Below are 8971 nucleotides of genomic sequence, written 5' to 3'. Positions count from 1 at the left end.
AACATGTGTAGCGCAATTGTAATTTTTGCGCGCTGGGGCACCGGGCGCGTATTTACGTTTATAGGTGCGTAAACGTGGGGGGGGGGGGGTTAAACATTTTGGGGGTTTTTTTGACTTATTTTGTTATATGTTACATTTTTTTTATTTATATTTTTTTTTGCACTTATTGTTATTGCTATTATATAGGGGGATAACAATCGCCCTATATAATAGCAAAGGCACACTGACAGGTCCTCTTTATGGAGACATTAGGGGTCTCTAGGACCCCTAATGTCACCTGTGGACCCCAAAAGAAGCTGATGAAGCAGAGATCTGCTTCATCAGCTTCTTTTCTCTGGCTATAGCAGCCAGATGACTGACAGGTGAATGCGGAAGTGATGATTCACAGCCCGGAGGGAGACAGCAAGGAGCTGATCTCTCTCCCTCCTGACGCCCTCCGAGCCGGTCCCGGGCCGCAGATGGGGCAGCGGATCCCGGGCACATATAGACGATCGGCGGGCTATGGAGCCGCCGATCGTCTATATGTGAAACACCGGGTAACGGGTGTTTGCATTGGCCGGGTCTTTTCTGCCCGTGCGTGCCCGCTAGGGGGCGCGCGCCAGCAGAAAAAAAAAATGCTGTCTGGAGAAGGCAACCCGCCAATGCAGCAGTGCCGTCCGTCCGTTTTTTTACAACGGGCGGACGGCAAGTGGTTAAAAGAAGAACTATGAGGCGAGTGCTTTTCACTCATCCTCATGGTTCTAGCCGACCTGTTACAATGAAACTGTCACAGGTCGGCTCAGTAGAACGGGAGGTGAGCGAACACATACCTGTCGCGGCAGAGAGCGGTGACAGGGGAGGGACTGGATTCCCCTCTCCTCCAGCGCTGACTGTCGGAACGGACAGGGGAGGGGGCAGGTACAGCTGAGTGAGTGAAAAAGGGGGTGATGTAGATATCCTCAATTATCAAGGAATGGGAAGCTATAGTAACCATACTGTGTCCTCAATTATATACAAACACTCAGCGATCACAGATCGCTGAGTGTATGCATTGGCTCTCCTTTCTGACAGCTGTCACAGGAGGCGGGGCGGTGCAGGGAGGAGAGCCAAGTCTCCTGTGACAGCACGGGCTGTCTCCGCACACACACCGCTCTGCTGGACTGTGATAGGAGGCTGAGTGGTGTGGGGAGGAGGGATACCGGCCGCTCGGCTGGCTGTCACAGTTTCTCTCCTCCCCGCCGGGACACAGAGCAGCACCCAGCGGGGAGGAGAGAATACACGGATGCACCGATCGGCCAGAAAATGGCACTTTTGGCATTATACCAAAAGTGCAATTTTCGCCCGATATATTGGTGCATCCCTATGTAATATATAATAAAGGATTCAAGCATAGCATTACAAAAATATATATTTTTAATGCCAACAGGTAGCTTTCTTTGGCAGGAGAGACTGTCGCTTCTGCCATGAAGGCTTCTTCTGATAGGATTTTTTTATAATCCTAATTACTGCATGTGTACAGTTCAGTGTACAATCTTGGCATACCGATGGCACCAAGATGAACTAACTCCCGGCCAATCAATAAGACTGAACCTGGAAAACTACGGAAGCACCAGTGGAGAGAGGGCATGCAGACATCACATCACTTGAGCAGAACACTTTGCAAGGTAAGTGTGCCATGAAATACAAATATGATTGGGAACTTGCAAATTATGGAAAGAGATTATGGGAACCCTAAAAAAGTAAAGTTTTGTTTCACTTTAAAATGGCAAACTGCAACCATCTCATTAAAGGAGAACTATGGGGTTAAGGCTTTTTCCCATAGTTCTCCTTAGTGCACCGGGAGGACACAAACTAGCGTCTTACCGTCAACATAGGCTCAGTATACCACGAGCTATACTCTTAAGGACTGGCTAGTAGTTCAGAACCTGAAATTTTGAGCCCCGATATAAACTATACTTTACGCAAAAAAAAATGATAGCCTTATCTGACTGGTACACTTATGCGATTGCCACGATAAAAGCCACTATAATGGTACACGAGCACAAAAAATGATTTATACAAAAGCATACACGTTTCAGCAACAAGCTTGCTACATTTTAGTGCCCATAGCTGTAAAATAAAACCACCAGCCTTTCCCTACTTATAACTGAAGTTTAGTTTCTTGTTATACAGCCCCAGGGACATAACTTACCACTTATGGAGGTGTATCCATGTCCTGGTGGCTGCTATTGTAGAAATTCTCCTACAAGTGCTGCCAAATAACCCCTACATGGCTGATCTTATGGAGCTGCGTTGATTAACAATGGCCACTTTCAGTGTGAAAAAGCCTGCAAAAGTTGCACCGCTCACCCACTCCTTACTCCAATACTAGTATAACCCCCATCATCTCCCACAACGCAAAGCGACCTGGGATTGGGAGACAGGCAGTTGAAAGAGAATTCACCTCCTCGAGTTATAGGTCTCTGGATTGTGGGAAATAATGGTTCAGCCTCTATTACTAGGAGGAGAAAGGAGTAAGGGACAGCAAGTGGCGCAACTTTGGCAGACCCTTTAACACTGGTAGCAGCTGATAAATCCAAAGCACCAGAAGATCAATGTATAGGGGGTATTTTGCAGCACCCATGCAATGATTTCTACAACATGCAGCAGCCACCAGGACATGGGACACACCTTCCATGTAATTGGGCTGCATTATTACACCTAGTACATTTGAATCAAACCATACCCGAATAAGACTGCCCCCCTCCCCTACGCTCACACTGTGCTACCAGGAAGCATTTCCAGGTAAATTTGCATTATCTCCTGTCAGCTAGACCACAGTGAACCCTCCCTTTCCGTGCTCATTGAGATTTCAGTACTCGGGCACAGTTTGCGCTCACACTGAACCAAACTGTCCCAGGCTCCAAGTGAACCATGCCCCATAGAAACTTCTTGAAGTGGTCCCTGACACAGAACATTTGACCATGCCCAGAAACAGTTCAGAGCACTCGTGATACACAAACAAACCCAAAATAAGGCAGTGAACCGTGCCCATTCACAGATAACACACAGATAACACAGAGTTATTCACAAAAGGGTGAAGAGTTTGGAGAAGGCAGGAGACGTGATCTAGGACAAAAAAGCCAATTGTGAAAAATTCTACAATTCAGCTTAATTTTCCAATTCAGATATGTTGTTCTAGATGGTTCACTTCTCATGCCTTCCCCGAACTCGTCACCCTTTTGTGAGTAACCCTCTAAAGCAGCGGTTCTCCACCCGAGGGTTGCGACCCCGTCGGGGGTCGAATGACGATTTGCCAGGGGTCGCCTAAAAGACATCCCAACTTTTCCGGACGCTCCGGGAGTCTCCAGCTATTAGAAATCAGCTCCCGGCCGCCCGGGGAGAGAAACACTTCTCTCGGAAAGTTTTACTCTGCTCGATCGAGCAGAGTAAGCCCTTACCTGCTCCGTTTTTTTTTTTCCTGACATAGGAGCCGCCGGCTGCCGTCAGGAAAAAAAAAAAACAGCATAGGAATGCATAGCTAGATTCCTATTGGCTATTACACTTTGCAATAGCCAATAGCAAACTAGCTTTAGCACCCGCCCACTGCTGCCAATCAGCAGAAGAGGACCTGAAGTTCTCCATCAGGTCCCCTTCTAGTGATTGACAGCAGAAGAGCGCAGGTGCAATGGCCAGCTTGCTATTGGATATTGCAAATTGAAATAGCCAATAGGAATCTAGCTATGCATTCCTATGCTGTTTTTTTTCTTTTTTTCTGACTGATGGCAACCCGTCAAAAAAAAAAAAAAATAACCAGAGCAGGGAAAGGTTTACTCTGCTTGGTCGAGCAGAGTAAACCTTCCCGGGAGAAAGTGTTTATCTCCCGATCGGCCGGGAGCCGCTAACGGTAGCAAAATTAAAGCAAAAAATCATTTTACTGTTAGGGGTCACCACAACTTGGGCATTGTTATCAAAAGGGTCACGGCACTAGAAAGGTTGGGAACCGCACCGCTGCTCTAAGGCAAGGTTGACAGCTGGGCAGCATTGTTTTTGTGCATTTGTACACACATTGATGCACTTTTGTACACGTGTACTTTAAAAAGACATGCATTTTGACTTGCAGTTTATAAAACATTGCAGGCAATGGACAAACACACGTTTAAAAACACACAATTGTGCAACATGCTTTTGCCTCACATTCGAGTATTTCCATTGAAGTCTATGGGCCAAAAACACATTAACTGGCCAAAGAAACTCATGTACCTTTTTGGGCGTTTTCCTGCTCAGGTGTTAACAGGGGGCATTAAAAATCATAAGATTTATTGTGTTAAGCATTCAAAACCACTTCTCTAACGGTTTAAAAAACACATAGATGTGAACCAGGCCTAAGTGTTAGTACACCATAAACTTCACATTTACTCTGCAAAGCACCAGACTGCCTACTCCTGGTGCAAGACTCGCAATACAGGAACATAGAACAAACAAAGGTCACGACATTAAAGTAAGATGCTGGTGTGCTTTTCAAAAATCACATAGGACTAAAAGCAAGGCACCAGGCAGTGAAGACGTAGCAGGCGATAAGAAAGCCCCGAAGTATCCGTCTTTATTACTGCTGCCCAAAGGAACGCGGATAACCAAAGCAAAACAGTACATCTCTATCTGTCTCCTCTCAGCATGAACACACCATGTCTTAAAAACATCACCAATGCCGTTTTTGCGCCTCACCTGGCCCCCTACTTTCTCTCACTCCCCCTGGTTCTCTCACATCTTCCTCCTTTGTGATTGCTCACATACTCTTCCGCTTTGCTACGACGTTCACGCCTAACTTCCTTTACGCAGTACGCCTTAATGACGTAAGGCTCCGCCTCCCTACCTCTCTAAACATCTAATAGCCAATGGAAGAAAAAAGAAGGCGGGGTTAACTTTCATACTCGTCTAACTATGAGCGGTGTGTGTTGTGACAATTTAATTTTATATTGATTCTCTATTGTCATACTATAGCAATCTTTATGTAGAGAAAAGTTAGCTCCTTAATAATGAATACTGAATTTGCTGAACATAACAACCAAGCAGGGACTTTGTTTCGTTTTCCTGATGCCTGTTTGCTGTGATAACAGATCGACTTCTGTGACGTTTTGCAGCTCTGACATGTCCCCGGTGTTCTATTGAAAGCTCCAACGTATCGAGATCTTCAACTATCTCATTTCCGGTGCTCAGAAAGACTGGAGTAATGTACAGTTGCGGTGCGCATAGCTGTTTCAGAATACTTGTCGAGTTTGCCAGCTGCTGAATATTGTTAAAATGCAGCTGTACAGAGCTCCGTCAGTCTTTGTGTTTTGCAGACTAACGCCGCCTGATCAAAATCTTCAACTTGCAAGTACCCTCAGTGAGGTAGTTGGAGATTTCAACGAGTTGGAGCTTTCGATAGAACACCAGCGCTACTTTGTTTTTCTTGTGCAGTTTTAATGTGATGGGTCATGTGGGGCTGGGTTTCCACTGTTTATAGCAATGCAAAAATGTGAGTTGGTTCACTGCTGTGTCATTCATTTTAAAGCCTTGGTCACACAAGGCTTTTATGTCCGGAAATTCCTTTGTCAAGAATTAGTCGCTTTTTGCAGGAGGAATCACTCCCCTATCCATATATCCAGCAGTAAGTAGAAGCTAGGAAAAGATGTCTAAACCTGGATGGAAGCAGACTGCGTCCAGGGTAGATAATCTGTTCCTAGCCACAGGTAACTGCTGGATGCACTGCAAATACATGCAGAAGCATATAGCAATGGACAGTAGTCACTGACAAAACAGTGCATGCTGGGACCACATGTGATTCTCAACACAAGAATCCATAGTCAGGCACAAAAGCCCCATGTAAATAAGGTCCTAGTGGCACCCCAAAACACATCTTGCCAAAAGGAGCGCTGCAGCATACTGCAACACATGGTAACAAACTACTTTGTGTCATAGTTACATAATTAGTCAGGTTGAAAAAAGACACAAGTCCATCGAGTCCAACCTACACCTACACGGTGCAGTGTGTTACAAAAAATAGTGCATGCTCTTTTTTGGTGAGTTAGCCCATTCAAATGAAAGGGGCTGCCTTAAAGCAAAGCACATTAAAGCACAACATAATGCGCAGTAACTAAGCACAACACAGCATTATCAATAAACCATAGTGTCTCTATGAGGTTACAAAGCTTCTCTCTGACACCCACCTGACCACTTGCCCCCTGGACCCTGTTCCTTCACCTCTACTTCGGTCACCCTCATACTCTATCCTACACTCTCTTACTCACATTTTCAATCTCTCACTCTCTACTGGAATCTTTCCCTCCCCTCTGAAGCATGCCCTGGTCACCCCAATACCCAAAAAACCCTCAATGGACTCTAACGTATACCATCTCTATGCCAATGACACTCAAATCTATCTTTCTACTCCACAACTCACCCCCTCAGTGTCCTCCCGTGTCACTAATCTACTATCCGACATATCCGTCTGGATGTCGCAACACTTTCTAAAACTCAATCTTTCAAAAACAGAGCTCTTGCTATTTCCTCCTGCCCGTGCACCTTCTCCCATCTTTTCCCTTGAGATTGTTAACACAACTATCCAGTCCTCCCCTCATGCCAAGGTCCTAGGTGTCATCCTTGACTCGGACCTCACCTTTCTTCCCCACATCCAATCGCTATCCAAATCCTGCCGCCTTCACCTTCTTACACAGGCTATCCCCCCTTCAGTCTATCATGAATGCAGCTGCTAGACTCATCCACCTAACCAACCGCTCAGTGTCTGCAACCCCCCTCTGCCAATCCCTGCACTGGCTTCCTATAGCCCAAAGGATAAAATTCAAAATATTAACAATCAGTTACAAAGCCATCCACAACTCTGCCCCCGGCTATATCTCAAACCTGGTCTCAAAGTATCACCCTAACCGTCGGCTCCGCTCATCCCAAGTCCTCCTGCTTTTCAGCTCCCTTGTCAACTCCTCCCATGCTCGCCTCCAGGACTTCTCTAGAGTATCTCCCATCCTCTGGAATTCTTTACCCCAACCTGTTCGTCTGTCGCCCACCTTGACTGCCTTTAGGCGGTCCCTAAAGACTCATCTCTTCAGGGAAGCCTATCCCACCTCAACCTAATCGCTCAACCATCATGTTCTCAAACAATTCATCTCCACGCAGCTCCCTCATCATGTATCACTTCCCCATCCCTTTTAGATTGTAAGCCCTCAGGGGCAGGGCCCTCCTTCCCATCTTGTCTTGAATTGTATTGTGATTGTAATTTCTTCCTTATATTGTAAAGCGCTGCGCAAACTGTTGGCGCTATATAAATCCTGTATAATAATAATTTAAAAAATAATAAGTGTCTCTCCAGGTCGGTCCACGATTGCCCGTCACAGTTAGGTGCTCGCACAGCTTGTCAGTGGCAATACCATTGCAGAAAAATTGGAGAGTCAATGTGCTGCTATCCTGGCCGGCCATAGCCCTTTAGGCGCCCTGTGCGAGAAAGCTTTACAGCGCCCCTCAGTGGCCACACACCCCAGTGGCCACACCCATTTCTCCCAATATCCGCACCATTTAAAGACTCCTATTTTGTTAAGCCGCAAAGAAACATTAAAAAGTATGATAAAAATAAAACTTTTATTTAAAGGTATTAAACTTGTAGGCACAACAGAAGTATTCTTATCAAATAAAACAGAAGGCAAACAATAAATGTCAAACTACAATAGAGTCTATAAAAATAAATTGTCAGGTTGTCATGCCGATCCCTTTTTTCAAGTAAGTGCATCTAGAAAAGTAAAAATAGAAAACAGAACACAAAACTTGGACTAAAAATTAATGAATTACTATACACTGAGTGGCCAGATTATTATGACTACCCCATCAGTACTTCGTTGGGCCACCTTTTGCCTTCAATACTGCAGCGATTCTTCTTGGCATTGACTCCACGAGATGTTGAAAGGTGATGCGAGGAATCTGACACCATGCCTGATGAATAGCACTGTCCAGTTCTGTGAGATTTGATGGTTGTGGAACCAGCTGCCTGATGGCTCTTTCAACTTCGTCCCACAAATGCTCAATTGGATTGAGATCTGGTGATTGTGGGGGCCACCTAAGCAAGGTAAATTCTCCCTCATGTTCTTGAAACCACTCCTGCACAATACGAGCACCGTGGCATGGCGCATTGTCTTGTTGGAAGAAGCCATCTCCATTGGGATACGCCATCAACATGATAGGATGAACTTGATCAGCAATGATACTTTGGTATGTTGTGCTATTCAGACATTGTTTCACACGGATTAAAGGGCCCAAATCATGCCAGGAAAACATGCCCCAAACCATAACACTGCCCCCACCAGCCTGAAGAGTTGTACTCATGCATGTGAGGTGCATGTATCACGTACCTGGTATGGAGACCGAAGGTTTGAGGAGGCTTCTCTTGCACCTCGTGTCTTGTGGCCTTTGAGGTTGGGGACAAAGGCCAGGCAGACAAGGAGTGGCACGAGTGCTTAGGGAAATCCAGTAATCGAGGTCACAACAAGCCGGGGTCAAATAGCCAGGAGATCCGATGCAGTACAAAAGGGAGCAGGCAGAAGAAAAATCCAGAAAACAGTCCAAGGTCAAAAAGGCAGGCAGCAAGCGGGGATGGTCGGCAAAACAGGAACAAGTCAAAATCCAGGGAGTTCAGGAGTATATAGGACCAGGCAAAACGGGATTCAAGGAACACACACAAGCTGGAAAGACAAACCAGCAACTAATGGTCGTGTGAGCTGGGTTTAAATAGGGCAGTGAATCTATCAAGCATGTAATTTCCTGTGCGCCATTTGGCGCGTCTTTCCGCGCCATATGCACGTCACTTCCGGTGCGCCCTTTGGCGCGTCTTTCCGTGGGCAGGATGTGCACTGCGCATGCGTTCACAGCCTGTTCATTCATAACTGGGGACCCATAGTACTATGTGTCCCCAGTTATTTACAAACATTATTAACATTATTATTATTGTTCAATTTTATTTGTCCCGTCA

General features: G+C 45.8%; 1 protein-coding gene across 1 annotated transcript in view; it reads right to left on the bottom strand.

The window, feature by feature from the left end:
• The window catches only part of KIAA0430 (KIAA0430 ortholog), a 144963-nt gene extending 140197 nt beyond the window's left edge, over nucleotides 1–4766 (bottom strand). Inside the window, exon 1 of the mRNA XM_018564209.1 lies at nucleotides 4684–4766. The gene's annotated coding sequence lies outside the window, so the exon portion shown is untranslated. The remainder of the gene's footprint in view (nucleotides 1–4683) is intronic.
• Between the last annotated feature and the right edge of the window lie 4205 nt (nucleotides 4767–8971).

This window comes from Nanorana parkeri, unplaced genomic scaffold (genome assembly GCF_000935625.1).
Source record: "Nanorana parkeri isolate BGI_ZX_2015 unplaced genomic scaffold, ASM93562v1 scaffold736, whole genome shotgun sequence".
NCBI classification, from domain to species: Eukaryota; Metazoa; Chordata; class Amphibia; order Anura; family Dicroglossidae; genus Nanorana; species Nanorana parkeri.
Note: the sequence above shows the minus strand (reverse complement) of the source record. Positions and strands in the feature narration are given on the sequence as shown.